Below are 7195 nucleotides of genomic sequence, written 5' to 3' on the forward strand. Positions count from 1 at the left end.
GATGGATGGATGGATGGATGGATGGATGGATGGATGGATGGATGGATGGATGGATGGATGGATGGATGGATGGATGGATGGATTGAACTATATCTTTAAGGTCATACTGCTGAAATTAATCATTTTCTAAACCCTGGTCAGTTCTTCTATCCCTGAAGGGAAGAAAGCATCTCTGCAGCAAGATAAGTTTGGGAGATATTATGTTTTATGAAATTATTAGTGTTAGTTTTAGGCCACACAAAAAATTTTTGTTTTTTTTTTGTTTTTTTTGCTTGTAACTTTATTTAGACATACAAAAAAATGTCCCTTTGTGTTTAAATAGAGAGTATTGTGACTGGAAGGCTTAGGCTGTAGGAAAAGCTTAAGAACTGCTTCCTTCTTATAACAAAATTAAGCTGCACTAAAAAAACAATTAACAATTCAGTAATAACCCAGAAACATAGACTTCTGCTACAACGATCATCTTCAAATCCGATGTTGTCCACAGCTTTTTTAAACTAAGAAAGGATGTAGGAGACTTTAACTCTAAATAACCAAATTCTACCTCCAGCAGCAGAAATCTCATTCTGGTTTTCTTTTTGACTTTGAAAGGTGATTTTACATTTATCTCTAAAATTACATTTACTTTCTGTAATAGAAAATAACTTCTGGATCCATTCTGGTAGAGATTTAATGTTTGATTTGTATATTAATTGCTTCATTCTATGATTTACAAGATCTTTATATTTCATTATATTTAAATTTATAAATAGTAGATTGGTGTGTTCACAAAATCCTGCTTTATTTATAGTATGCATGGCTCTTTTTTGCTGCAACGCAGTCCTTTCAGTTGTATTTTTTTAAGTTGTTCCTCATAATTCCACACAGTATGTTAAATAATGGTATATTAGACAGTAATACATTAAATACAAACTTTTAAAATGTAGTATGTTCTTTGTTTAATGTAAAATTGCTTCTGAAATTGAAAATTCTTCCTTTTTCATATTCAATATGATGTTTTCAGCTTAGTTTATGATCAGTTACTACTCCCCAAAATGTTTTTTTTTTTTTTTTTTTACTTAGGTCATATGGTTAATTTGGGTCTTATTAAACCAATTCATCTTCATCCACATTTCTACATAACTTCCAACAATCTTCATATAGATTGTATTACTTTGTGTCAAATGTGGCTTCCTTTAGACCCCTATTTAATAAAGAGCAGATTATGACGTAAGATTAATAGTTTTACTTTAATTACTGGATTTAGTTAAGATGCTTTGGGTATTCTTTCAAAGCATAACCATGATTTAAACCTCTCCATAACATTTCTCTGTCGGTTTTTATTTGTCACCATCTGCGGTACAGAAATATCGCCGCTAGATGTCACTCTAAATCCACATTTGAATCAGTTTTCTAACTTTTCTGTCTCGCATTCTCACGGCATTCACACAAACACATTTGTACAAATGAAGGGAAGCACAGCAACGAGAGGTTGCCATACATTTCCCAAATATACAGCTGCAGTACCCAATCAAATGCTTTTCTTGTGTGTTGTCGTCTCCAAAGAAGCCATAATTATGTATTCCAGCAGGGGGCACTGTTCACCTCAACAGGACGCTCTTTTGCGCTGGAAAGTGATTATGTAATGTTTGTAATTATGGACGCTTCTTTTGCAAGGTAACGTTTTTTGATATGTTTATGCAGAAGATGAAGGTCACCATATGGAATTCATGAAAATAAATAGGGTACCCACCTAACACATTGCTACTATAATGACTACTCAGATGCATCCTCATCACGCAGATTCATCTTTACTGCTTGAAAGTTACAAACACAATTGTTAGCGGAGTTTACTACAGGCCACGCCCCGCAAGTCCAGCTGGTGGCAACACTCGTGATGACATCACCGAAACGGGCTCACATTGGCTCCGAGACGTTCTCCGCTCGTCCAATCAACAGCCGAGGAAGTGACGTTAGCCAGAATGGCTCCCGTTCACTTACAATGGAGGGGGCGCGGCTTGGAAACCACCGACGTCAGAGCGAAGTCAGCTTCTGCGTCGTGATTGGCTAAGAGTGGCGAACGTGAGCGTCTGTTGCTGAGAGAAAAGGAAGAGGGGATGTAGCGGATGGTTGGTTGCGGTCGGCTGCGCCACGCAAAGTGCGAATCGGTTCAGAAAATAACTTTTGGGCTAAGACACTGGTTCCTTTTTAATTTTTGTTTATTTTGTAGGCATTTACAGGGGTGTTACTGAAAGAAGAACAGCAAATATGTGTAAAAACGTGTTTCAAGACAATTAGATGTGTAAATGTCCGGACACGGCTTTTTGAATCCTTTCTGCAACAACTTGTGTTTGTTGATGCTTTATCACGGTCTACTCCTGGATAGTACTTTTGCTGTCAATTATGGTAAACATACTCCTCAAGAGATGAGAAGAAGGAGGGGACATTTGTGCCTTTCTATTGGCTGGCGGTCATATGCTCCCTCCTCTCTCCCCTCACTCATGCTGTTCCTATGGTTCCCAAAGCTCTTATTGGATACTGTAAAGTTTGGGACAGGACACCGGTTTCGCTAAGCATCCCTGCCGCCATTGGCTTGTTCTCTCTGTCCGTCAAATAGATTGTGACAGCTGGCCCCGCCCTCTTCGTACCAAAGACCGAACTGATTGGCTACTGTAACTGTCAGCAGGCTGTCATTGGTCAGTTCCCCCAGCTGTTAGTGGTTCATTCACCATTTTGTGAATGTAGTGGAAAAGGAGAGCGATAGTTTTTTTTTTGGGACCCTTGCTTGAGTTTCTGCGGAGGGGAAAAGACATGTTTTGTGCAGGAAAAGTAAAGTGCGCATTTAGAGCCGACAGCAGAGGGATTGTTATTGGGAGTTGTTCTTGTCTCCCCGTCTGGAAAATAGGACCGTAAATCTTTCTATGGCAAGAGGAGAAAAAAAACGTTAGAGGTGAGTTGGGAGCAAGTTGGGAACGAGCTGGTGAAGCTAAACTAGCGTCAATTTTCTATTTTTGTTCAAGAGTTAACACAAGACCGGGTGGTAAAGGAGTCAATGGTCGTCGAACCGTCCAAAAGAAACGGAGTGACAAGGGGAAAAACCCTAAAGACAGGGGAGGGGTGGGAGCGTAACAGCTTAAAAAAAAAAACTTTCTGAAATGTTTTCCCATCATCCTACACAAACATCCCAACATTTATTCGGTTGGCATCGGCGTCGCCTGTTTAATCGTAGAACACTTTGATGTTTTTCTTGACCTTAGTTTTCTGTTTGGCTCGTAACCCGCGGCACGTAGCGTAGTAAAAACAAGCGAGCCATTTGCAGGCGCTGCAGTCTCAATGTTTACCAACACGGAAAAGCGGTCTAAATAGGAATACTTATTTTCAAACGAGTCAGGGACAAACTAAAACGAGGATGTTGCGAAAACATCACCGTGTCGTTTTGTGGTTCTCTTCAACCGCCTCGTACTACGACTACTACATATACCACTATAGTACCAGCGCTACTGCTGCTTACTAGAGCGATAACACTAACAGATTCCTGCTTCAATCCAAGTTTTATAACAATATTAGTATATTTATATATATACCCAAGGTAACTTTCAATAAGGAACCCTCAATCTGTCGAGTTTTTGTGCATAATTTGTGTATTTTCGTGTGTTTTTGCGTGTTACAAACGCTTACATGAGCTTTGAGGTTGAGTTAATTAACTAAGACTTTCAAACCGGTTGGTTTGTGTTTGTAAGCCAGAAACCATCCTGCACAATCGCCTCCAGTCATGATATACTTGTTTGACATTGTGGAGCGCCTTTCGTAGTACTCAGAGAGAGAAGCTTTAGGTGTTTTCTCGGCTTTTCCTCTCGTCACTTTTCCTGCTCTGCTATCCCGCAGTCACAGGCGATGCATCTGCATCTGCACATACTTGCAGTTTTTATTTCGAGTCATGTTTAAATTTCATTTTTTTTTTTATTTGTTATTTGCACGTTTCCACTGTGGCATGCATTCTCCATTATCCCCCATCAATGCTCCTGTGTGGTCATGATGTTGACGAGCAGTTGGGCATTGATGTGACATTGGCATTTCTGCCATTTGGTGCCCAACAAATACACTCTTTTCTGGGCTATGCTACAACTCAGAGGTCAGTCCTGTGTACAAATGTTTGAGCATCTGCTTGATGCACCAAATTGATAGAACAAAATAGGATAGCCCAATTTTTCTCTGATTGGAATACCTTGATATGGGATTTAAAAGTAGGAACTCCAACCATTTTAATGTAAAACTGCATCAGCCAACAGCAATTGCTTTTTTTTATATTTGTTTCAAAAGGCCATTGTTCTGATTCATTCATTTTTGTTGGATTAAAAGCCCATGAGAAAAATACCAGATTTCTTAGCCCTTTAGTGTGTTATAACGAAGCAAAAGAAAAACAGACATCTGTATCTGCAGGGGGAAAAAAAGCACTATCGGTGCATCTTTTTATTTTATTTTTCATGATGCTATTCATTACCTTCAACAATCTCCTACACAGCTGGCATATTTGTAGAACAAATGAGCAAAAAGCACTCCCTCTCACTTATAAACACACACAGCTCACCCTAAAATACCAGAACTCCATATTCCCTCTATCAATGTCATGTTTTCTAAGAAATCTCCATCTCACAGATGAGCTTATGAGCAAATCATGTTTCTGTTGAAGAGAGCGTGTTTTTTGCCGTTTCATGTGTGACAGTGCGTTCCCTGTTGACCCAGTTGGGGTGAAAGAAAAAAAGGACCTTCTACTCCGCAGACTACAAGGGCCACGGCAGTCTTCACCATGACAGTTGTCCTTCTTTCCTGCTCCTTACGTTCTCCCTTCTCCGTCACCGCAGCCCCGCGCCCAGAAAGACACCCATAAAGTCTTTCAGGACAGAGAGATGAGCAGCACATTGCCTCCATATATACATTCTCTTTGACATGAGCTGCAAATGCAGCATTGCACAGACTCTGACACCCTCTTGTGCAGCAAGCCGCTTTGATTGTCACCCCACCTTTTCATTTCGCGCATACAACCTGTGCCATGATGCAGCGGGGCACAGGCTCCCCTCACTTCAACAATCTTAATAAACCCTCGTGTTTATTAGACGCGGATAGTTATGTAATAAATGCATATATATACACACTACAACCTAATTTTATCATGGCAGCAAAAAGATGAGAACTCTTAATAAATAAGTGTGTATGCCCATGGTGCTTAAATGCACCGGCCTCTAAACCTAAAATCTCTCAATAAAGATTTTTATTCGTACTAAATTGTGCAGTTGAACCTAATCAAAAAATTACTTCATGTTCACAGCAGATATGTAAAATTCACACGACAAAAAACTATTGTGTAAATGTAAAGGATGGTTTACATGGTAGAATAAGTGTGTGATAATATCTAGTTCCAGGGGAGAGTTTAATAGCATATGCATGACTGCGCTGTAAATTCCAGAGAGGGCATTTAGCGTCTGCGTAAAGTTTAGTTTTGCTGCTGTCGGGGTCCACGTTACAAGGAGGGTCGCTTTATCCTCTATGTTTATAGGTGGAACAGCCATTTAAAGGGAGTCCAGTTGAGTGCCATGGAGATTGTGACGACCTATCTATTTGAGATTTACAGTTTGCTTTGGATCCGTGCAGCAGCAAGCTGTGTCTGATGTTAGCTGGACAGTGTCAGGACTTGTCCAGATCAACCCCTGAATTCCTCTCTTTGCTTCATCCGAATTCAGCTCAGAAAAAAAAACATGTCTTTCCAGCATTGTTTTTTTTCTTTACTTTCACAGTTTTGACTGACATTTTACACACTTCAGCAGCTCTCAACATATGGGAATTCTAATTTAGTTCTACTCTTTAGCATCAAGACAGTTTGTTTAAACAAATGAAAGTCAGCATGGATTGGTTATTTTTACATTTAAGAGACATTTTTACATATGTCTCTCTTAAACATGGAAATAAGGGATTTAAATCGGATAAATCACTATAATTTAACTTGTGACTAGTTGGCAAAACAAAAACACATTTAAAATTTTTGTTGGAAGTAAAAAGAATGAACAAAAAGAGCATTTTCACAATTACAAAAGTATACATTTGCCTCAGGATGTTACTACTCTAGATATAAAAGATAGATTCATGTCTAATTCTATAACTTCAGATGTTAAAATGGAAGTATGCACAGAAACACACCCAGCCTGGCAATGGCTTATCAGCCAAAGTCAGGGTATTTTGGGATGGCCATGAGCATAACAAATGACATATTTCTGTGGTAAGATCAGATCCTCGACACTCATTTAACCAAATAGTCCGTCAGACGTGTGGCTCTGACTGTTTCCTCTTTCTCCCATTTTTCTAAAGCTCCTCTACAGACCCAGCATTCCCAGGCCAGGCCCAGTCGTCTCCTCTAACGAAGGGGAACTTGGTCTGGTACTGGTGGGAGGTACATTACTCCAGTCAGAAATGTCTTTCTTTTTCTTTTCCTTAATTTTCAGGGATTAACTATTTAAAAAAACTTTTAAATGCACATTGCTGCTTTTTTTTTCTATTTTTGTCTTTTTTTTTTACTTTCTCTTAGTATCTTCCATGGTGTTATTTATTTTTTTCTCCTTTTTTTTTCATAAGACTTTCTGAGTCAGCTTTTACGTCTGCTGTCTATGTGTTTTTGCCATTGTTTCACCCAAATGTCCCCACAGTGGGACAAAAAGGCATTTTTAATGTTAGATAAAACCTCTAGAATGAAATCATGTGCTTTTTTTATTAGAAATCATGCAGATCTTCTTGGTTCACTTGTTTCGCTTATGTTTTTCATTGAACTTTATTCATAAATCAGGGAGACAAAAAAAACACAAACTGACGTATTTATGTCGAAATAAACCTTAACTCTTTTTTTTTATACTCTTTATATTTCAGAGACAGATTTGTAGATACCATCAAATATACACTGAAAGTTTAAGTGTTTTTTTTTATCCTGACCGATACATATATCCAGGTTTTTTTGCATAGTTGTGTTTTTTGCAGTCAGACCAACCTATTTAAATTTTAACATATATATATATATATATATATATATATATATATATATATATATATATATATATATATATATATATCAAAAATTCAAACATAAGACCTGTGCTCCAAGGTTTGAATCCAGTAGAAAATGAAGGAATTACAAGATTATCCTCATTTATGCATCATAGCATATGTTCCTAAT

The 7195-nt window shown here is 38.3% G+C and overlaps 1 protein-coding gene across 3 annotated transcripts in view; it reads left to right on the forward strand.

Annotated features, from left to right (window-relative positions):
• The first annotated feature begins 2730 nt into the window (after window positions 1-2730).
• Window positions 2731-7195, forward strand: part of LOC107102323 (protein capicua homolog) — a 43429-nt gene continuing 38964 nt past the window's right edge. For all 3 annotated transcript variants that reach the window (XM_015401577.1, XM_015401578.1, XM_015401579.1), the window contains exon 1: window positions 2731-2929. The gene's annotated coding sequence lies outside the window, so the exon portion shown is untranslated. The remainder of the gene's footprint in view (window positions 2930-7195) is intronic.

The sequence above is a fragment of the Cyprinodon variegatus genome, unplaced genomic scaffold (assembly GCF_000732505.1).
Source record: "Cyprinodon variegatus isolate N-32 unplaced genomic scaffold, C_variegatus-1.0 Scaffold1234, whole genome shotgun sequence".
NCBI classification, from domain to species: domain Eukaryota; kingdom Metazoa; phylum Chordata; class Actinopteri; order Cyprinodontiformes; family Cyprinodontidae; genus Cyprinodon; species Cyprinodon variegatus.